General features: G+C 54.5%; 18 non-coding genes across 18 annotated transcripts; all 18 read left to right on the forward strand.

Moving 5' to 3' along the window:
- The first annotated feature begins 359 nt into the window (after nt 1-359).
- On the forward strand, nt 360-440 carry LOC132223085 (small nucleolar RNA SNORD115). The gene has a single exon (XR_009450366.1). It is a non-coding gene; the product is annotated as a small nucleolar RNA SNORD115 (small nucleolar RNA).
- Nucleotides 441-1551: 1111 nt separating this feature from the next.
- Nucleotides 1552-1630, forward strand: LOC132223185 (small nucleolar RNA SNORD115). Its single transcript, XR_009450421.1, has one exon. It is a non-coding gene; the product is annotated as a small nucleolar RNA SNORD115 (small nucleolar RNA).
- Nucleotides 1631-2732: 1102 nt separating this feature from the next.
- LOC132223086 (small nucleolar RNA SNORD115) lies at nt 2733-2813 on the forward strand. Its single transcript, XR_009450367.1, has one exon. It is a non-coding gene; the product is annotated as a small nucleolar RNA SNORD115 (small nucleolar RNA).
- A 1111-nt stretch (nt 2814-3924) lies between these two features.
- Nucleotides 3925-4003, forward strand: LOC132223186 (small nucleolar RNA SNORD115). The gene has a single exon (XR_009450422.1). It is a non-coding gene; the product is annotated as a small nucleolar RNA SNORD115 (small nucleolar RNA).
- A 1102-nt stretch (nt 4004-5105) lies between these two features.
- On the forward strand, nt 5106-5186 carry LOC132223087 (small nucleolar RNA SNORD115). Its single transcript, XR_009450368.1, has one exon. It is a non-coding gene; the product is annotated as a small nucleolar RNA SNORD115 (small nucleolar RNA).
- Nucleotides 5187-6297: 1111 nt separating this feature from the next.
- LOC132223187 (small nucleolar RNA SNORD115) lies at nt 6298-6376 on the forward strand. The gene has a single exon (XR_009450423.1). It is a non-coding gene; the product is annotated as a small nucleolar RNA SNORD115 (small nucleolar RNA).
- A 1103-nt stretch (nt 6377-7479) lies between these two features.
- LOC132223088 (small nucleolar RNA SNORD115) lies at nt 7480-7560 on the forward strand. The gene has a single exon (XR_009450369.1). It is a non-coding gene; the product is annotated as a small nucleolar RNA SNORD115 (small nucleolar RNA).
- A 1111-nt stretch (nt 7561-8671) lies between these two features.
- Nucleotides 8672-8750, forward strand: LOC132223188 (small nucleolar RNA SNORD115). The gene has a single exon (XR_009450424.1). It is a non-coding gene; the product is annotated as a small nucleolar RNA SNORD115 (small nucleolar RNA).
- Nucleotides 8751-9853: 1103 nt separating this feature from the next.
- Nucleotides 9854-9934, forward strand: LOC132223089 (small nucleolar RNA SNORD115). Its single transcript, XR_009450370.1, has one exon. It is a non-coding gene; the product is annotated as a small nucleolar RNA SNORD115 (small nucleolar RNA).
- A 1111-nt stretch (nt 9935-11045) lies between these two features.
- LOC132223189 (small nucleolar RNA SNORD115) lies at nt 11046-11124 on the forward strand. The gene has a single exon (XR_009450425.1). It is a non-coding gene; the product is annotated as a small nucleolar RNA SNORD115 (small nucleolar RNA).
- Nucleotides 11125-12227: 1103 nt separating this feature from the next.
- On the forward strand, nt 12228-12308 carry LOC132223090 (small nucleolar RNA SNORD115). The gene has a single exon (XR_009450371.1). It is a non-coding gene; the product is annotated as a small nucleolar RNA SNORD115 (small nucleolar RNA).
- Nucleotides 12309-13419: 1111 nt separating this feature from the next.
- LOC132223190 (small nucleolar RNA SNORD115) lies at nt 13420-13498 on the forward strand. The gene has a single exon (XR_009450426.1). It is a non-coding gene; the product is annotated as a small nucleolar RNA SNORD115 (small nucleolar RNA).
- Nucleotides 13499-14601: 1103 nt separating this feature from the next.
- LOC132223091 (small nucleolar RNA SNORD115) lies at nt 14602-14682 on the forward strand. The gene has a single exon (XR_009450372.1). It is a non-coding gene; the product is annotated as a small nucleolar RNA SNORD115 (small nucleolar RNA).
- A 1111-nt stretch (nt 14683-15793) lies between these two features.
- On the forward strand, nt 15794-15872 carry LOC132223191 (small nucleolar RNA SNORD115). Its single transcript, XR_009450427.1, has one exon. It is a non-coding gene; the product is annotated as a small nucleolar RNA SNORD115 (small nucleolar RNA).
- Nucleotides 15873-16975: 1103 nt separating this feature from the next.
- Nucleotides 16976-17056, forward strand: LOC132223092 (small nucleolar RNA SNORD115). The gene has a single exon (XR_009450373.1). It is a non-coding gene; the product is annotated as a small nucleolar RNA SNORD115 (small nucleolar RNA).
- Nucleotides 17057-18167: 1111 nt separating this feature from the next.
- Nucleotides 18168-18246, forward strand: LOC132223192 (small nucleolar RNA SNORD115). The gene has a single exon (XR_009450428.1). It is a non-coding gene; the product is annotated as a small nucleolar RNA SNORD115 (small nucleolar RNA).
- A 1102-nt stretch (nt 18247-19348) lies between these two features.
- On the forward strand, nt 19349-19429 carry LOC132223093 (small nucleolar RNA SNORD115). Its single transcript, XR_009450374.1, has one exon. It is a non-coding gene; the product is annotated as a small nucleolar RNA SNORD115 (small nucleolar RNA).
- A 1111-nt stretch (nt 19430-20540) lies between these two features.
- Nucleotides 20541-20619, forward strand: LOC132223195 (small nucleolar RNA SNORD115). The gene has a single exon (XR_009450429.1). It is a non-coding gene; the product is annotated as a small nucleolar RNA SNORD115 (small nucleolar RNA).
- The last annotated feature ends 5 nt before the right edge of the window (nt 20620-20624 follow it).

The following is a 20624-nucleotide window of genomic DNA, read 5'->3' on the forward strand; positions in this document are numbered from 1 at the left end:
CGGGAGTGCCTCGCTTTCCATTGGTGCATTTCCTGCTTTTCGGATGTATTTCTTTCCTCTTTCATTTGTTGGTTTTGGGCGTGATCATTGGCGCATAAATTGCCATCGTGCTTTCGGTTCAGTTCCGAGGGGGAAGAGAGAGGTCCCTTAGCGGCCGTCCTACTCCTCTTTGTCCAGGTCATGTTTGGAAAAGAAGGGTTTCCGTGGGCCCAGAGCTTCCTGTGTCTGTCAGGCTCCTTCCAGAGTGGGAAACAGAGTGCAGCCCTCCCGGCCACCTTGCTATGTCCTTAGTTCCAGGAAACATCTCTGGTGAGCATACGAGTGTGCCCAGGTTCCTATGTGCGCGAAGTGCTGTCTCTGGGTCAATGATGTCTAAGCGGTCTGGGCCTTGAAGAGAGGTGATGACAAAAATCCTGCTCAATAGGATTACGCTGAGGCCCACTGTGGGTGACAGATCGGTGGCACCGTGCTGGGGTGTCTTAGGATTCCCCCCAGCGTTGGGATTGGGAGCTGGAGGCAGGCAGATTCCTGAGAGGATGCCACGTGCCTCTCCCCGATCGCTTCCAGGTGATCGTCGCCTTCTCCGCGAACAGCGGAGTTTTTGGTGCCCAGTAGGACGTGCAAGATGGCGGCACCAGAGGCCAACTCTTAAAACAAAACGTTTCTCCTCTGGTTGTGTCTTGCAGCGCGACCATCTCTCCACATGGTGGTCGTGGCCTTCACGTCTCAGGTGAGTGGCTGACTTTTGTGTGGACAGACAGCACGTGCGCATGACAATAGGCAGGGGGCTCTCTTTGGTCAAGAGAGACCCTGGTGCTGTGTAAATTGGTGACTCTAAGCCCTTGGGAACGGGCCGCCCCAAAGGCAAACGTGTCCCTCCTCTCTGAAAGGAATCGGACTGAAAGGGGGCTCAGTGCGCTCTCTTGGGGTCCCGTGGCAGTGTCATGTGACATGTGCGTGGCTTGAGCGCCTAACCTCCTCTACCTTCACCTGAGTGGATGCTCAGTGTCCTGGTCAGTGTTGGAATCGCGCCAGATTCCTGTGTCCAAGGGGACCACGCCCAGGCATGAGCAGTAGGGCTCCTCTTCCCCTTTCTTGCAGACCCTAAGGGTGTGTGTGGTGAGAATCCTGTTGCTGGTTCTTTTTTGTTGGTGGTGCGGAATCCTAGTGCCCCCATTTCCATGGTGCATTTTATTTTATGTGATTCCTATTATTTGTTTGTTTGGTCATGTTGTTTCATTCATTCTCTCCTTTCCTGGTTTTGGACGTGGTCATTGGCGCATAAACGAGCAAGTTCCCTTAGAATTGAGGTCTGATAGGAACAAGATGGGTCCTTTAGAAGCCCTGTCACTCCTCTTTTTCCAGGTCATGTTCCGAAAACAATGGCCTTCATTTGGCCCGGAGCTTTCCTGGGCTCTGTCTGTCAGGCTCCTTCCAGAGCCGCGACCATGCAGCCGTCAAGCCCACCTTGCTCTGTCCTCAGTCCCAGGAAACATCTCTGGTGAGCAAACGAGTGTGCAGTTGTACCGATGCCCGCAGAGTGCCTGCGTTGGGTCAATGATGACAACCCTTAATCTTGAAGTGAGGTGATGACTTAAAAATCATGCTCAATAGGATTACGCTGAGGCCCAGTACGGTGCCATTGTGGTGGCACCATGTTGGGGAGTCCTAGGTTTCTCCCCAGCGATGGGATTGGGTTCTCGAGGCGGGCAGATCCTTGAGAGGATGCCACGCGCCTCCCCCCGATCACCGCTACGTGAACGTGGCCTCCTCCATGTTCACGGTTGTGTTTGGCGCACAGTAGTTCTGCACTGAGAGCCACGCCAGAGGCCAGCTCTTAAAACGGATGTCTCCTCTAGTTGTGTCTTGCAGTGCGACCATCTCTCCACATGGTGGTCGTGGCCTTCACGTCTCAGGTGAGTGGCTGACTTTTGTGTTGGACAGAGAGCTCGTGCGCATGAGAGTCAGCAGGAGGCTCTCTGTGGGCAAGAGAGACCCTGGTGCTCTATTCTTGGTGACTCTAAGCCCTTGGGAGTGGGCCTACCCAGAGCCAACGTTGTCCCTCCTCTCTGAAAGTTATCGGTCTGAAAGAGGTCTCAGTGCTCCTTTTGGGGGGGCGGGGCGGGTGGGAGGGGTGTGGTATGTCTTAGCCATCGTCATGTGACATGTGCATGGCTTGAGCGCCTAAGCTACCCTACCCTGTCCCGAATGAATGCTCAATGTCATGGTCAGCGTGAGCATATCACGAGGCGGTGTGTCCAAGAGGACCGTGCCCGGGAGTGAGCAGTAGGGTTTCTGCTCAGCCTCCTTGGCCAGCGCTGCGTGTGTGAATAGTGAGAATCCTATGGCTGGTGGTTTGTGTCCCCATGGAATCGGGAGTGCCTCGCTTTCCATTGGTGCATTTCCTGCTTTTCGGATGTATTTCTTTCCTCTTTCATTTGTTGGTTTTGGGCGTGATCATTGGCGCATAAATTGCCATCGTGCTTTCGGTTCAGTTCCGAGGGGGAAGAGAGAGGTCCCTTAGCGGCCGTCCTACTCCTCTTTGTCCAGGTCATGTTTGGAAAAGAAGGGTTTCCGTGGGCCCAGAGCTTCCTGTGTCTGTCAGGCTCCTTCCAGAGTGGGAAACAGAGTGCAGCCCTCCCGGCCACCTTGCTATGTCCTTAGTTCCAGGAAACATCTCTGGTGAGCATACGAGTGTGCCCAGGTTCCTATGTGCGCGAAGTGCTGTCTCTGGGTCAATGATGTCTAAGCGGTCTGGGCCTTGAAGAGAGGTGATGACAAAAATCCTGCTCAATAGGATTACGCTGAGGCCCACTGTGGGTGACAGATCGGTGGCACCGTGCTGGGGTGTCTTAGGATTCCCCCCAGCGTTGGGATTGGGAGCTGGAGGCAGGCAGATTCCTGAGAGGATGCCACGTGCCTCTCCCCGATCGCTTCCAGGTGATCGTCGCCTTCTCCGCGAACAGCGGAGTTTTTGGTGCCCAGTAGGACGTGCAAGATGGCGGCACCAGAGGCCAACTCTTAAAACAAAACGTTTCTCCTCTGGTTGTGTCTTGCAGCGCGACCATCTCTCCACATGGTGGTCGTGGCCTTCACGTCTCAGGTGAGTGGCTGACTTTTGTGTGGACAGACAGCACGTGCGCATGACAATAGGCAGGGGGCTCTCTTTGGTCAAGAGAGACCCTGCTGCTGTGTAAATTGGTGACTCTAAGCCCTTGGGAACGGGCCGCCCCAAAGGCAAACGTGTCCCTCCTCTCTGAAAGGAATCGGACTGAAAGGGGGCTCAGTGCGCTCTCTTGGGGTCCCGTGACAGTGTCATGTGACATGTGCGTGGCTTGAGCGCCTAACCTCCTCTACCTTCACCTGAGTGGATGCTCAGTGTCCTGGTCAGTGTTGGAATCGCGCCAGATTCCTGTGTCCAAGGGGACCACGCCCAGGCATGAGCAGTAGGGCTCCTCTTCCCCTTTCTTGCAGACCCTAAGGGTGTGTGTGGTGAGAATCCTGTTGCTGGTTCTTTTTTGTTGGTGGTGCGGAATCCTAGTGCCCCCATTTCCATGGTGCATTTTATTTTATGTGATTCCTATTATTTGTTTGTTTGGTCATGTTGTTTCATTCATTCTCTCCTTTCCTGGTTTTGGACGTGGTCATTGGCGCATAAATGAGCAAGTTCCCTTAGAATTGAGGTCTGATAGGAACAAGATGGGTCCTTTAGAAGCCCTGTCACTCCTCTTTTTCCAGGTCATGTTCCGAAAACAATGGCCTTCATTTGGCCCGGAGCTTTCCTGGGCTCTGTCTGTCAGGCTCCTTCCAGAGCCGCGACCGTGCAGCCGTCAAGCCCACCTTGCTCTGTCCTCAGTCCCAGGAAACATCTCTGGTGAGCAAACGAGTGTGCAGTTGTACCGATGCCCGCAGAGTGCCTGCGTTGGGTCAATGATGACAACCCTTAATCTTGAAGTGAGGTGATGACTTAAAAATCATGCTCAATAGGATTACGCTGAGGCCCAGTACGGTGCCATTGTGGTGGCACCATGTTGGGGAGTCCTAGGTTTCTCCCCAGCGATGGGATTGGGTTCTCGAGGCGGGCAGATCCTTGAGAGGATGCCACGCGCCTCCCCCCGATCACCGCTACGTGAACGTGGCCTCCTCCATGTTCACGGTTGTGTTTGGCGCACAGTAGTTCTGCACTGAGAGCCACGCCAGAGGCCAGCTCTTAAAACGGATGTCTCCTCTGGTTGTGTCTTGCAGTGCGACCATCTCTCCACATGGTGGTCGTGGCCTTCACGTCTCAGGTGAGTGGCTGACTTTTGTGTTGGACAGAGAGCTCGTGCGCATGAGAGTCAGCAGGAGGCTCTCTGTGGGCAAGAGAGACCCTGGTGCTCTATTCTTGGTGACTCTAAGCCCTTGGGAGTGGGCCTACCCAGAGCCAACGTTGTCCCTCCTCTCTGAAAGTTATCGGTCTGAAAGAGGTCTCAGTGCTCCTTTTGGGGGGGCGGGGCGGGTGGGAGGGGTGTGGTATGTCTTAGCCATCGTCATGTGACATGTGCATGGCTTGAGCGCCTAAGCTACCCTACCCTGTCCCGAATGAATGCTCAATGTCATGGTCAGCGTGAGCATATCACGAGGCGGTGTGTCCAAGAGGACCGTGCCCGGGAGTGAGCAGTAGGGTTTCTGCTCAGCCTCCTTGGCCAGCGCTGCGTGTGTGAATAGTGAGAATCCTATGGCTGGTGGTTTGTGTCCCCATGGAATCGGGAGTGCCTCGCTTTCCATTGGTGCATTTCCTGCTTTTCGGATGTATTTCTTTCCTCTTTCATTTGTTGGTTTTGGGCGTGATCATTGGCGCATAAATTGCCATCGTGCTTTCGGTTCAGTTCCGAGGGGGAAGAGAGAGGTCCCTTAGCGGCCGTCCTACTCCTCTTTGTCCAGGTCATGTTTGGAAAAGAAGGGTTTCCGTGGGCCCAGAGCTTCCTGTGTCTGTCAGGCTCCTTCCAGAGTGGGAAACAGAGTGCAGCCCTCCCGGCCACCTTGCTATGTCCTTAGTTCCAGGAAACATCTCTGGTGAGCATACGAGTGTGCCCAGGTTCCTATGTGCGCGAAGTGCTGTCTCTGGGTCAATGATGTCTAAGCGGTCTGGGCCTTGAAGAGAGGTGATGACAAAAATCCTGCTCAATAGGATTACGCTGAGGCCCACTGTGGGTGACAGATCGGTGGCACCGTGCTGGGGTGTCTTAGGATTCCCCCCAGCGTTGGGATTGGGAGCTGGAGGCAGGCAGATTCCTGAGAGGATGCCACGTGCCTCTCCCCGATCGCTTCCAGGTGATCGTCGCCTTCTCCGCGAACAGCGGAGTTTTTGGTGCCCAGTAGGACGTGCAAGATGGCGGCACCAGAGGCCAACTCTTAAAACAAAACGTTTCTCCTCTGGTTGTGTCTTGCAGCGCGACCATCTCTCCACATGGTGGTCGTGGCCTTCACGTCTCAGGTGAGTGGCTGACTTTTGTGTGGACAGACAGCACGTGCGCATGACAATAGGCAGGGGGCTCTCTTTGGTCAAGAGAGACCCTGCTGCTGTGTAAATTGGTGACTCTAAGCCCTTGGGAACGGGCCGCCCCAAAGGCAAACGTGTCCCTCCTCTCTGAAAGGAATCGGACTGAAAGGGGGCTCAGTGCGCTCTCTTGGGGTCCCGTGGCAGTGTCATGTGACATGTGCGTGGCTTGAGCGCCTAACCTCCTCTACCTTCACCTGAGTGGATGCTCAGTGTCCTGGTCAGTGTTGGAATCGCGCCAGATTCCTGTGTCCAAGGGGACCACGCCCAGGCATGAGCAGTAGGGCTCCTCTTCCCCTTTCTTGCAGACCCTAAGGGTGTGTGTGGTGAGAATCCTGTTGCTGGTTCTTTTTTGTTGGTGGTGCGGAATCCTAGTGCCCCCATTTCCATGGTGCATTTTATTTTATGTGATTCCTATTATTTGTTTGTTTGGTCATGTTGTTTCATTCATTCTCTCCTTTCCTGGTTTTGGACGTGGTCATTGGCGCATAAATGAGCAAGTTCCCTTAGAATTGAGGTCTGATAGGAACAAGATGGGTCCTTTAGAAGCCCTGTCACTCCTCTTTTTCCAGGTCATGTTCCGAAAACAATGGCCTTCATTTGGCCCGGAGCTTTCCTGGGCTCTGTCTGTCAGGCTCCTTCCAGAGCCGGGACCGTGCAGCCGTCAAGCCCACCTTGCTCTGTCCTCAGTCCCAGGAAACATCTCTGGTGAGCAAACGAGTGTGCAGTTGTACCGATGCCCGCAGAGTGCCTGCGTTGGGTCAATGATGACAACCCTTAATCTTGAAGTGAGGTGATGACTTAAAAATCATGCTCAATAGGATTACGCTGAGGCCCAGTACGGTGCCATTGTGGTGGCACCATGTTGGGGAGTCCTAGGTTTCTCCCCAGCGATGGGATTGGGTTCTCGAGGCGGGCAGATCCTTGAGAGGATGCCACGCGCCTCCCCCCGATCACCGCTACGTGAACGTGGCCTCCTCCATGTTCACGGTTGTGTTTGGCGCACAGTAGTTCTGCACTGAGAGCCACGCCAGAGGCCAGCTCTTAAAACGGATGTCTCCTCTGGTTGTGTCTTGCAGTGCGACCATCTCTCCACATGGTGGTCGTGGCCTTCACGTCTCAGGTGAGTGGCTGACTTTTGTGTTGGACAGAGAGCTCGTGCGCATGAGAGTCAGCAGGAGGCTCTCTGTGGGCAAGAGAGACCCTGGTGCTCTATTCTTGGTGACTCTAAGCCCTTGGGAGTGGGCCTACCCAGAGCCAACGTTGTCCCTCCTCTCTGAAAGTTATCGGTCTGAAAGAGGTCTCAGTGCTCCTTTTGGGGGGGGCGGGGCGGGTGGGAGGGGTGTGGTATGTCTTAGCCATCGTCATGTGACATGTGCATGGCTTGAGCGCCTAAGCTACCCTACCCTGTCCCGAATGAATGCTCAATGTCATGGTCAGCGTGAGCATATCACGAGGCGGTGTGTCCAAGAGGACCGTGCCCGGGAGTGAGCAGTAGGGTTTCTGCTCAGCCTCCTTGGCCAGCGCTGCGTGTGTGAATAGTGAGAATCCTATGGCTGGTGGTTTGTGTCCCCATGGAATCGGGAGTGCCTCGCTTTCCATTGGTGCATTTCCTGCTTTTCGGATGTATTTCTTTCCTCTTTCATTTGTTGGTTTTGGGCGTGATCATTGGCGCATAAATTGCCATCGTGCTTTCGGTTCAGTTCCGAGGGGGAAGAGAGAGGTCCCTTAGCGGCCGTCCTACTCCTCTTTGTCCAGGTCATGTTTGGAAAAGAAGGGTTTCCGTGGGCCCAGAGCTTCCTGTGTCTGTCAGGCTCCTTCCAGAGTGGGAAACAGAGTGCAGCCCTCCCGGCCACCTTGCTATGTCCTTAGTTCCAGGAAACATCTCTGGTGAGCATACGAGTGTGCCCAGGTTCCTATGTGCGCGAAGTGCTGTCTCTGGGTCAATGATGTCTAAGCGGTCTGGGCCTTGAAGAGAGGTGATGACAAAAATCCTGCTCAATAGGATTACGCTGAGGCCCACTGTGGGTGACAGATCGGTGGCACCGTGCTGGGGTGTCTTAGGATTCCCCCCAGCGTTGGGATTGGGAGCTGGAGGCAGGCAGATTCCTGAGAGGATGCCACGTGCCTCTCCCCGATCGCTTCCAGGTGATCGTCGCCTTCTCCGCGAACAGCGGAGTTTTTGGTGCCCAGTAGGACGTGCAAGATGGCGGCACCAGAGGCCAACTCTTAAAACAAAACGTTTCTCCTCTGGTTGTGTCTTGCAGCGCGACCATCTCTCCACATGGTGGTCGTGGCCTTCACGTCTCAGGTGAGTGGCTGACTTTTGTGTGGACAGACAGCACGTGCGCATGACAATAGGCAGGGGGCTCTCTTTGGTCAAGAGAGACCCTGGTGCTGTGTAAATTGGTGACTCTAAGCCCTTGGGAACGGGCCGCCCCAAAGGCAAACGTGTCCCTCCTCTCTGAAAGGAATCGGACTGAAAGGGGGCTCAGTGCGCTCTCTTGGGGTCCCGTGGCAGTGTCATGTGACATGTGCGTGGCTTGAGCGCCTAACCTCCTCTACCTTCACCTGAGTGGATGCTCAGTGTCCTGGTCAGTGTTGGAATCGCGCCAGATTCCTGTGTCCAAGGGGACCACGCCCAGGCATGAGCAGTAGGGCTCCTCTTCCCCTTTCTTGCAGACCCTAAGGGTGTGTGTGGTGAGAATCCTGTTGCTGGTTCTTTTTTGTTGGTGGTGCGGAATCCTAGTGCCCCCATTTCCATGGTGCATTTTATTTTATGTGATTCCTATTATTTGTTTGTTTGGTCATGTTGTTTCATTCATTCTCTCCTTTCCTGGTTTTGGACGTGGTCATTGGCGCATAAATGAGCAAGTTCCCTTAGAATTGAGGTCTGATAGGAACAAGATGGGTCCTTTAGAAGCCCTGTCACTCCTCTTTTTCCAGGTCATGTTCCGAAAACAATGGCCTTCATTTGGCCCGGAGCTTTCCTGGGCTCTGTCTGTCAGGCTCCTTCCAGAGCCGGGACCGTGCAGCCGTCAAGCCCACCTTGCTCTGTCCTCAGTCCCAGGAAACATCTCTGGTGAGCAAACGAGTGTGCAGTTGTACCGATGCCCGCAGAGTGCCTGCGTTGGGTCAATGATGACAACCCTTAATCTTGAAGTGAGGTGATGACTTAAAAATCATGCTCAATAGGATTACGCTGAGGCCCAGTACGGTGCCATTGTGGTGGCACCATGTTGGGGAGTCCTAGGTTTCTCCCCAGCGATGGGATTGGGTTCTCGAGGCGGGCAGATCCTTGAGAGGATGCCACGCGCCTCCCCCCGATCACCGCTACGTGAACGTGGCCTCCTCCATGTTCACGGTTGTGTTTGGCGCACAGTAGTTCTGCACTGAGAGCCACGCCAGAGGCCAGCTCTTAAAACGGATGTCTCCTCTGGTTGTGTCTTGCAGTGCGACCATCTCTCCACATGGTGGTCGTGGCCTTCACGTCTCAGGTGAGTGGCTGACTTTTGTGTTGGACAGAGAGCTCGTGCGCATGAGAGTCAGCAGGAGGCTCTCTGTGGGCAAGAGAGACCCTGGTGCTCTATTCTTGGTGACTCTAAGCCCTTGGGAGTGGGCCTACCCAGAGCCAACGTTGTCCCTCCTCTCTGAAAGTTATCGGTCTGAAAGAGGTCTCAGTGCTCCTTTTGGGGGGGGCGGGGCGGGTGGGAGGGGTGTGGTATGTCTTAGCCATCGTCATGTGACATGTGCATGGCTTGAGCGCCTAAGCTACCCTACCCTGTCCCGAATGAATGCTCAATGTCATGGTCAGCGTGAGCATATCACGAGGCGGTGTGTCCAAGAGGACCGTGCCCGGGAGTGAGCAGTAGGGTTTCTGCTCAGCCTCCTTGGCCAGCGCTGCGTGTGTGAATAGTGAGAATCCTATGGCTGGTGGTTTGTGTCCCCATGGAATCGGGAGTGCCTCGCTTTCCATTGGTGCATTTCCTGCTTTTCGGATGTATTTCTTTCCTCTTTCATTTGTTGGTTTTGGGCGTGATCATTGGCGCATAAATTGCCATCGTGCTTTCGGTTCAGTTCCGAGGGGGAAGAGAGAGGTCCCTTAGCGGCCGTCCTACTCCTCTTTGTCCAGGTCATGTTTGGAAAAGAAGGGTTTCCGTGGGCCCAGAGCTTCCTGTGTCTGTCAGGCTCCTTCCAGAGTGGGAAACAGAGTGCAGCCCTCCCGGCCACCTTGCTATGTCCTTAGTTCCAGGAAACATCTCTGGTGAGCATACGAGTGTGCCCAGGTTCCTATGTGCGCGAAGTGCTGTCTCTGGGTCAATGATGTCTAAGCGGTCTGGGCCTTGAAGAGAGGTGATGACAAAAATCCTGCTCAATAGGATTACGCTGAGGCCCACTGTGGGTGACAGATCGGTGGCACCGTGCTGGGGTGTCTTAGGATTCCCCCCAGCGTTGGGATTGGGAGCTGGAGGCAGGCAGATTCCTGAGAGGATGCCACGTGCCTCTCCCCGATCGCTTCCAGGTGATCGTCGCCTTCTCCGCGAACAGCGGAGTTTTTGGTGCCCAGTAGGACGTGCAAGATGGCGGCACCAGAGGCCAACTCTTAAAACAAAACGTTTCTCCTCTGGTTGTGTCTTGCAGCGCGACCATCTCTCCACATGGTGGTCGTGGCCTTCACGTCTCAGGTGAGTGGCTGACTTTTGTGTGGACAGACAGCACGTGCGCATGACAATAGGCAGGGGGCTCTCTTTGGTCAAGAGAGACCCTGGTGCTGTGTAAATTGGTGACTCTAAGCCCTTGGGAACGGGCCGCCCCAAAGGCAAACGTGTCCCTCCTCTCTGAAAGGAATCGGACTGAAAGGGGGCTCAGTGCGCTCTCTTGGGGTCCCGTGGCAGTGTCATGTGACATGTGCGTGGCTTGAGCGCCTAACCTCCTCTACCTTCACCTGAGTGGATGCTCAGTGTCCTGGTCAGTGTTGGAATCGCGCCAGATTCCTGTGTCCAAGGGGACCACGCCCAGGCATGAGCAGTAGGGCTCCTCTTCCCCTTTCTTGCAGACCCTAAGGGTGTGTGTGGTGAGAATCCTGTTGCTGGTTCTTTTTTGTTGGTGGTGCGGAATCCTAGTGCCCCCATTTCCATGGTGCATTTTATTTTATGTGATTCCTATTATTTGTTTGTTTGGTCATGTTGTTTCATTCATTCTCTCCTTTCCTGGTTTTGGACGTGGTCATTGGCGCATAAATGAGCAAGTTCCCTTAGAATTGAGGTCTGATAGGAACAAGATGGGTCCTTTAGAAGCCCTGTCACTCCTCTTTTTCCAGGTCATGTTCCGAAAACAATGGCCTTCATTTGGCCCGGAGCTTTCCTGGGCTCTGTCTGTCAGGCTCCTTCCAGAGCCGGGACCGTGCAGCCGTCAAGCCCACCTTGCTCTGTCCTCAGTCCCAGGAAACATCTCTGGTGAGCAAACGAGTGTGCAGTTGTACCGATGCCCGCAGAGTGCCTGCGTTGGGTCAATGATGACAACCCTTAATCTTGAAGTGAGGTGATGACTTAAAAATCATGCTCAATAGGATTACGCTGAGGCCCAGTACGGTGCCATTGTGGTGGCACCATGTTGGGGAGTCCTAGGTTTCTCCCCAGCGATGGGATTGGGTTCTCGAGGCGGGCAGATCCTTGAGAGGATGCCACGCGCCTCCCCCCGATCACCGCTACGTGAACGTGGCCTCCTCCATGTTCACGGTTGTGTTTGGCGCACAGTAGTTCTGCACTGAGAGCCACGCCAGAGGCCAGCTCTTAAAACGGATGTCTCCTCTGGTTGTGTCTTGCAGTGCGACCATCTCTCCACATGGTGGTCGTGGCCTTCACGTCTCAGGTGAGTGGCTGACTTTTGTGTTGGACAGAGAGCTCGTGCGCATGAGAGTCAGCAGGAGGCTCTCTGTGGGCAAGAGAGACCCTGGTGCTCTATTCTTGGTGACTCTAAGCCCTTGGGAGTGGGCCTACCCAGAGCCAACGTTGTCCCTCCTCTCTGAAAGTTATCGGTCTGAAAGAGGTCTCAGTGCTCCTTTTGGGGGGGGCGGGGCGGGTGGGAGGGGTGTGGTATGTCTTAGCCATCGTCATGTGACATGTGCATGGCTTGAGCGCCTAAGCTACCCTACCCTGTCCCGAATGAATGCTCAATGTCATGGTCAGCGTGAGCATATCACGAGGCGGTGTGTCCAAGAGGACCGTGCCCGGGAGTGAGCAGTAGGGTTTCTGCTCAGCCTCCTTGGCCAGCGCTGCGTGTGTGAATAGTGAGAATCCTATGGCTGGTGGTTTGTGTCCCCATGGAATCGGGAGTGCCTCGCTTTCCATTGGTGCATTTCCTGCTTTTCGGATGTATTTCTTTCCTCTTTCATTTGTTGGTTTTGGGCGTGATCATTGGCGCATAAATTGCCATCGTGCTTTCGGTTCAGTTCCGAGGGGGAAGAGAGAGGTCCCTTAGCGGCCGTCCTACTCCTCTTTGTCCAGGTCATGTTTGGAAAAGAAGGGTTTCCGTGGGCCCAGAGCTTCCTGTGTCTGTCAGGCTCCTTCCAGAGTGGGAAACAGAGTGCAGCCCTCCCGGCCACCTTGCTATGTCCTTAGTTCCAGGAAACATCTCTGGTGAGCATACGAGTGTGCCCAGGTTCCTATGTGCGCGAAGTGCTGTCTCTGGGTCAATGATGTCTAAGCGGTCTGGGCCTTGAAGAGAGGTGATGACAAAAATCCTGCTCAATAGGATTACGCTGAGGCCCACTGTGGGTGACAGATCGGTGGCACCGTGCTGGGGTGTCTTAGGATTCCCCCCAGCGTTGGGATTGGGAGCTGGAGGCAGGCAGATTCCTGAGAGGATGCCACGTGCCTCTCCCCGATCGCTTCCAGGTGATCGTCGCCTTCTCCGCGAACAGCGGAGTTTTTGGTGCCCAGTAGGACGTGCAAGATGGCGGCACCAGAGGCCAACTCTTAAAACAAAACGTTTCTCCTCTGGTTGTGTCTTGCAGCGCGACCATCTCTCCACATGGTGGTCGTGGCCTTCACGTCTCAGGTGAGTGGCTGACTTTTGTGTGGACAGACAGCACGTGCGCATGACAATAGGCAGGGGGCTCTCTTTGGTCAAGAGAGACCCTGGTGCTGTGTAAATTGGTGACTCTAAGCCCTTGGGAACGGGCCGCCCCAAAGGCAAACGTGTCCCTCCTCTCTGAAAGGAATCGGACTGAAAGGGGGCTCAGTGCGCTCTCTTGGGGTCCCGTGGCAGTGTCATGTGACATGTGCGTGGCTTGAGCGCCTAACCTCCTCTACCTTCACCTGAGTGGATGCTCAGTGTCCTGGTCAGTGTTGGAATCGCGCCAGATTCCTGTGTCCAAGGGGACCACGCCCAGGCATGAGCAGTAGGGCTCCTCTTCCCCTTTCTTGCAGACCCTAAGGGTGTGTGTGGTGAGAATCCTGTTGCTGGTTCTTTTTTGTTGGTGGTGCGGAATCCTAGTGCCCCCATTTCCATGGTGCATTTTATTTTATGTGATTCCTATTATTTGTTTGTTTGGTCATGTTGTTTCATTCATTCTCTCCTTTCCTGGTTTTGGACGTGGTCATTGGCGCATAAATGAGCAAGTTCCCTTAGAATTGAGGTCTGATAGGAACAAGATGGGTCCTTTAGAAGCCCTGTCACTCCTCTTTTTCCAGGTCATGTTCCGAAAACAATGGCCTTCATTTGGCCCGGAGCTTTCCTGGGCTCTGTCTGTCAGGCTCCTTCCAGAGCCGGGACCGTGCAGCCGTCAAGCCCACCTTGCTCTGTCCTCAGTCCCAGGAAACATCTCTGGTGAGCAAACGAGTGTGCAGTTGTACCGATGCCCGCAGAGTGCCTGCGTTGGGTCAATGATGACAACCCTTAATCTTGAAGTGAGGTGATGACTTAAAAATCATGCTCAATAGGATTACGCTGAGGCCCAGTACGGTGCCATTGTGGTGGCACCATGTTGGGGAGTCCTAGGTTTCTCCCCAGCGATGGGATTGGGTTCTCGAGGCGGGCAGATCCTTGAGAGGATGCCACGCGCCTCCCCCCGATCACCGCTACGTGAACGTGGCCTCCTCCATGTTCACGGTTGTGTTTGGCGCACAGTAGTTCTGCACTGAGAGCCACGCCAGAGGCCAGCTCTTAAAACGGATGTCTCCTCTGGTTGTGTCTTGCAGTGCGACCATCTCTCCACATGGTGGTCGTGGCCTTCACGTCTCAGGTGAGTGGCTGACTTTTGTGTTGGACAGAGAGCTCGTGCGCATGAGAGTCAGCAGGAGGCTCTCTGTGGGCAAGAGAGACCCTGGTGCTCTATTCTTGGTGACTCTAAGCCCTTGGGAGTGGGCCTACCCAGAGCCAACGTTGTCCCTCCTCTCTGAAAGTTATCGGTCTGAAAGAGGTCTCAGTGCTCCTTTTGGGGGGGGCGGGGCGGGTGGGAGGGTTGTGGTATGTCTTAGCCATCGTCATGTGACATGTGCATGGCTTGAGCGCCTAAGCTACCCTACCCTGTCCCGAATGAATGCTCAATGTCATGGTCAGCGTGAGCATATCACGAGGCGGTGTGTCCAAGAGGACCGTGCCCGGGAGTGAGCAGTAGGGTTTCTGCTCAGCCTCCTTGGCCAGCGCTGCGTGTGTGAACAGTGAGAATCCTATGGCTGGTGGTTTGTGTCCCCATGGAATCGGGAGTGCCTCGCTTTCCATTGGTGCATTTCCTGCTTTTCGGATGTATTTCTTTCCTCTTTCATTTGTTGGTTTTGGGCGTGATCATTGGCGCATAAATTGCCATCGTGCTTTCGGTTCAGTTCCGAGGGGGAAGAGAGAGGTCCCTTAGCGGCCGTCCTACTCCTCTTTGTCCAGGTCATGTTTGGAAAAGAAGGGTTTCCGTGGGCCCAGAGCTTCCTGTGTCTGTCAGGCTCCTTCCAGAGTGGGAAACAGAGTGCAGCCCTCCCGGCCACCTTGCTATGTCCTTAGTTCCAGGAAACATCTCTGGTGAGCATACGAGTGTGCCCAGGTTCCTATGTGCGCGAAGTGCTGTCTCTGGGTCAATGATGTCTAAGCGGTCTGGGCCTTGAAGAGAGGTGATGACAAAAATCCTGCTCAATAGGATTACGCTGAGGCCCACTGTGGGTGACAGATCGGTGGCACCGTGCTGGGGTGTCTTAGGATTCCCCCCAGCGTTGGGATTGGGAGCTGGAGGCAGGCAGATTCCTGAGAGGATGCCACGTGCCTCTCCCCGATCGCTTCCAGGTGATCGTCGCCTTCTCCGCGAACAGCGGAGTTTTTGGTGCCCAGTAGGACGTGCAAGATGGCGGCACCAGAGGCCAACTCTTAAAACAAAACGTTTCTCCTCTGGTTGTGTCTTGCAGCGCGACCATCTCTCCACATGGTGGTCGTGGCCTTCACGTCTCAGGTGAGTGGCTGACTTTTGTGTGGACAGACAGCACGTGCGCATGACAATAGGCAGGGGGCTCTCTTTGGTCAAGAGAGACCCTGCTGCTGTGTAAATTGGTGACTCTAAGCCCTTGGGAACGGGCCGCCCCAAAGGCAAACGTGTCCCTCCTCTCTGAAAGGAATCGGACTGAAAGGGGGCTCAGTGCGCTCTCTTGGGGTCCCGTGACAGTGTCATGTGACATGTGCGTGGCTTGAGCGCCTAACCTCCTCTACCTTCACCTGAGTGGATGCTCAGTGTCCTGGTCAGTGTTGGAATCGCGCCAGATTCCTGTGTCCAAGGGGACCACGCCCAGGCATGAGCAGTAGGGCTCCTCTTCCCCTTTCTTGCAGACCCTAAGGGTGTGTGTGGTGAGAATCCTGTTGCTGGTTCTTTTTTGTTGGTGGTGCGGAATCCTCGTGCCCCCATTTCCATGGTGCATTTTATTTTATGTGATTCCTATTATTTGTTTGTTTGGTCATGTTGTTTCATTCATTCTCTCCTTTCCTGGTTTTGGACGTGGTCATTGGCGCATAAATGAGCAAGCTCCCTTAGAATTGAGGTCTGATAGGAACAAGATGGGTCCTTTAGAAGCCCTGTCACTCCTCTTTTTCCAGGTCATGTTCCGAAAACAATGGCCTTCATTTGGCCCGGAGCTTTCCTGGGCTCTGTCTGTCAGGTTCCTTCCAAGGCCGCGACCGTGCAGCCGTCAAGCCCACCTTGCTCTGTCCTCAGTCCCAGGAAACATCTCTGGTGAGCAAACGAGTGTGCAGTTGTACCGATGCCCGCAGAGTGCCTGCGTTGGGTCAATGATGACAACCCTTAATCTTGAAGTGAGGTGATGACTTAAAAATCATGCTCAATAGGATTACGCTGAGGCCCAGTACGGTGCCATTGTGGTGGCACCATGTTGGGGAGTCCTAGGTTTCTCCCCAGCGATGGGATTGGGTTCTCGAGGCGGGCAGATCCTTGAGAGGATGCCACGCGCCTCCCCCCGATCACCGCTACGTGAACGTGGCCTCCTCCATGTTCACGGTTGTGTTTGGCGCACAGTAGTTCTGCACTGAGAGCCACGCCAGAGGCCAGCTCTTAAAACGGATGTCTCCTCTGGTTGTGTCTTGCAGTGCGACCATCTCTCCACATGGTGGTCGTGGCCTTCACGTCTCAGGTGAGTGGCTGACTTTTGTGTTGGACAGAGAGCTCGTGCGCATGAGAGTCAGCAGGAGGCTCTCTGTGGGCAAGAGAGACCCTGGTGCTCTATTCTTGGTGACTCTAAGCCCTTGGGAGTGGGCCTACCCAGAGCCAACGTTGTCCCTCCTCTCTGAAAGTTATCGGTCTGAAAGAGGTCTCAGTGCTCCTTTTGGGGGGGGCGGGGCGGGTGGGAGGGGTGTGGTATGTCTTAGCCATCGTCATGTGACATGTGCATGGCTTGAGCGCCTAAGCTACCCTACCCTGTCCCGAATGAATGCTCAATGTCATGGTCAGCGTGAGCATATCACGAGGCGGTGTGTCCAAGAGGACCGTGCCCGGGAGTGAGCAGTAGGGTTTCTGCTCAGCCTCCTTGGCCAGCGCTGCGTGTGTGAACAGTGAGAATCCTATGGCTGGTGGTTTGTGTCCCCATGGAATCGGGAGTGCCTCGCTTTCCATTGGTGCATTTCCTGCTTTTCGGATGTATTTCTTTCCTCTTTCATTTGTTGGTTTTGGGCGTGATCATTGGCGCATAAATTGCCATCGTGCTTTCGGTTCAGTTCCGAGGGGGAAGAGAGAGGTCCTTTAGCGGCCGTCCTACTCCTCTTTGTCCAGGTCATGTTTGGAAAAGAAGGGTTTCCGTGGGCCCAGAGCTTCCTGTGTCTGTCAGGCTCCTTCCAGAGTGGGAAACAGAGTGCAGCCCTCCCGGCCACCTTGCTATGTCCTTAGTTCCAGGAAACATCTCTGGTGAGCATACGAGTGTGCCCAGGTTCCTATGTGCGCGAAGTGCTGTCTCTGGGTCAATGATGTCTAAGCGGTCTGGGCCTTGAAGAGAGGTGATGACAAAAATCCTGCTCAATAGGATTACGCTGAGGCCCACTGTGGGTGACAGATTGGTGGCACCGTGCTGGGGTGTCTTAGGATTCCCCCCAGCGTTGGGATTGGGAGCTGGAGGCAGGCAGATTCCTGAGGGGATGCCACGTGCCTCTCCCCGATCGCTTCCAGGTGATCGTCGCCTTCTCCGCGAACAGCGGAGTTTTTGGTGCCCAGTAGGACGTGCAAGATGGCGGCACCAGAGGCCAACTCTTAAAACAAAACGTTTCTCCTCTGGTTGTGTCTTGCAGTGCGACCATCTCTCCACATGGTGGTCGTGGCCTTCACGTCTCAGGTGAGTGGCTGACTTTTGTGTGGACAGACAGCACGTGCGCATGACAATAGGCAGGGGGCTCTCTTTGGTCAAGAGAGACCCTGCTGCTGTGTAAATTGGTGACTCTAAGCCCTTGGGAACGGGCCGCCCCAAAGGCAAACGTGTCCCTCCTCTCTGAAAGGAATCGGACTGAAAGGGGGCTCAGTGCGCTCTCTTGGGGTCCCGTGGCAGTGTCATGTGACATGTGCGTGGCTTGAGCGCCTAACCTCCTCTACCTTCACCTGAGTGGATGCTCAGTGTCCTGGTCAGTGTTGGAATCGCGCCAGATTCCTGTGTCCAAGGGGACCACGCCCAGGCATGAGCAGTAGGGCTCCTCTTCCCCTTTCTTGCAGACCCTAAGGGTGTGTGTGGTGAGAATCCTGTTGCTGGTTCTTTTTTGTTGGTGGTGCGGAATCCTAGTGCCCCCATTTCCATGGTGCATTTTATTTTATGTGATTCCTATTATTTGTTTGTTTGGTCATGTTGTTTCATTCATTCTCTCCTTTCCTGGTTTTGGACGTGGTCATTGGCGCATAAATGAGCAAGTTCCCTTAGAATTGAGGTCTGATAGGAACAAGATGGGTCCTTTAGAAGCCCTGTCACTCCTCTTTTTCCAGGTCATGTTCCGAAAACAATGGCCTTCATTTGGCCCGGAGCTTTCCTGGGCTCTGTCTGTCAGGCTCCTTCCAGAGCCGCGACCGTGCAGCCGTCAAGCCCACCTTGCTCTGTCCTCAGTCCCAGGAAACATCTCTGGTGAGCAAACGAGTGTGCAGTTGTACCGATGCCCGCAGAGTGCCTGCGTTGGGTCAATGATGACAACCCTTAATCTTGAAGTGAGGTGATGACTTAAAAATCATGCTCAATAGGATTACGCTGAGGCCCAGTACGGTGCCATTGTGGTGGCACCATGTTGGGGAGTCCTAGGTTTCTCCCCAGCGATGGGATTGGGTTCTCGAGGCGGGCAGATCCTTGAGAGGATGCCACGCGCCTCCCCCCGATCACCGCTACGTGAACGTGGCCTCCTCCATGTTCACGGTTGTGTTTGGCGCACAGTAGTTCTGCACTGAGAGCCACGCCAGAGGCCAGCTCTTAAAACGGATGTCTCCTCTGGTTGTGTCTTGCAGTGCGACCATCTCTCCACATGGTGGTCGTGGCCTTCACGTCTCAGGTGAGTGGCTGACTTTTGTGTTGGACAGAGAGCTCGTGCGCATGAGAGTCAGCAGGAGGCTCTCTGTGGGCAAGAGAGACCCTGGTGCTCTATTCTTGGTGACTCTAAGCCCTTGGGAGTGGGCCTACCCAGAGCCAACGTTGTCCCTCCTCTCTGAAAGTTATCGGTCTGAAAGAGGTCTCAGTGCTCCTTTTGGGGGGGCGGGGCGGGTGGGAGGGGTGTGGTATGTCTTAGCCATCGTCATGTGACATGTGCATGGCTTGAGCGCCTAAGCTACCCTACCCTGTCCCGAATGAATGCTCAATGTCATGGTCAGCGTGAGCATATCACGAGGCGGTGTGTCCAAGAGGACCGTGCCCGGGAGTGAGCAGTAGGGTTTCTGCTCAGCCTCCTTGGCCAGCGCTGCGTGTGTGAACAGTGAGAATCCTATGGCTGGTGGTTTGTGTCCCCATGGAATCGGGAGTGCCTCGCTTTCCATTGGTGCATTTCCTGCTTTTCGGATGTATTTCTTTCCTCTTTCATTTGTTGGTTTTGGGCGTGATCATTGGCGCATAAATTGCCATCGTGCTTTCGGTTCAGTTCCGAGGGGGAAGAGAGAGGTCCCTTAGCGGCCGTCCTACTCCTCTTTGTCCAGGTCATGTTTGGAAAAGAAGGGTTTCCGTGGGCCCAGAGCTTCCTGTGTCTGTCAGGCTCCTTCCAGAGTGGGAAACAGAGTGCAGCCCTCCCGGCCACCTTGCTATGTCCTTAGTTCCAGGAAACATCTCTGGTGAGCATACGAGTGTGCCCAGGTTCCTATGTGCGCGAAGTGCTGTCTCTGGGTCAATGATGTCTAAGCGGTCTGGGCCTTGAAGAGAGGTGATGACAAAAATCCTGCTCAATAGGATTACGCTGAGGCCCACTGTGGGTGACAGATCGGTGGCACCGTGCTGGGGTGTCTTAGGATTCCCCCCAGCGTTGGGATTGGGAGCTGGAGGCAGGCAGATTCCTGAGAGGATGCCACGTGCCTCTCCCCGATCGCTTCCAGGTGATCGTCGCCTTCTCCGCGAACAGCGGAGTTTTTGGTGCCCAGTAGGACGTGCAAGATGGCGGCACCAGAGGCCAACTCTTAAAACAAAACGTTTCTCCTCTGGTTGTGTCTTGCAGCGCGACCATCTCTCCACATGGTGGTCGTGGCCTTCACGTCTCAGGTGAGTGGCTGACTTTTGTGTGGACAGACAGCACGTGCGCATGACAATAGGCAGGGGGCTCTCTTTGGTCAAGAGAGACCCTGGTGCTGTGTAAATTGGTGACTCTAAGCCCTTGGGAACGGGCCGCCCCAAAGGCAAACGTGTCCCTCCTCTCTGAAAGGAATCGGACTGAAAGGGGGCTCAGTGCGCTCTCTTGGGGTCCCGTGGCAGTGTCATGTGACATGTGCGTGGCTTGAGCGCCTAACCTCCTCTACCTTCACCTGAGTGGATGCTCAGTGTCCTGGTCAGTGTTGGAATCGCGCCAGATTCCTGTGTCCAAGGGGACCACGCCCAGGCATGAGCAGTAGGGCTCCTCTTCCCCTTTCTTGCAGACCCTAAGGGTGTGTGTGGTGAGAATCCTGTTGCTGGTTCTTTTTTGTTGGTGGTGCGGAATCCTAGTGCCCCCATTTCCATGGTGCATTTTATTTTATGTGATTCCTATTATTTGTTTGTTTGGTCATGTTGTTTCATTCATTCTCTCCTTTCCTGGTTTTGGACGTGGTCATTGGCGCATAAATGAGCAAGTTCCCTTAGAATTGAGGTCTGATAGGAACAAGATGGGTCCTTTAGAAGCCCTGTCACTCCTCTTTTTCCAGGTCATGTTCCGAAAACAATGGCCTTCATTTGGCCCGGAGCTTTCCTGGGCTCTGTCTGTCAGGCTCCTTCCAGAGCCGGGACCGTGCAGCCGTCAAGCCCACCTTGCTCTGTCCTCAGTCCCAGGAAACATCTCTGGTGAGCAAACGAGTGTGCAGTTGTACCGATGCCCGCAGAGTGCCTGCGTTGGGTCAATGATGACAACCCTTAATCTTGAAGTGAGGTGATGACTTAAAAATCATGCTCAATAGGATTACGCTGAGGCCCAGTAC

This window comes from Myotis daubentonii, chromosome 21 (assembly GCF_963259705.1).
Source record: "Myotis daubentonii chromosome 21, mMyoDau2.1, whole genome shotgun sequence".
Taxonomy (NCBI): Eukaryota; Metazoa; Chordata; class Mammalia; order Chiroptera; family Vespertilionidae; genus Myotis; species Myotis daubentonii.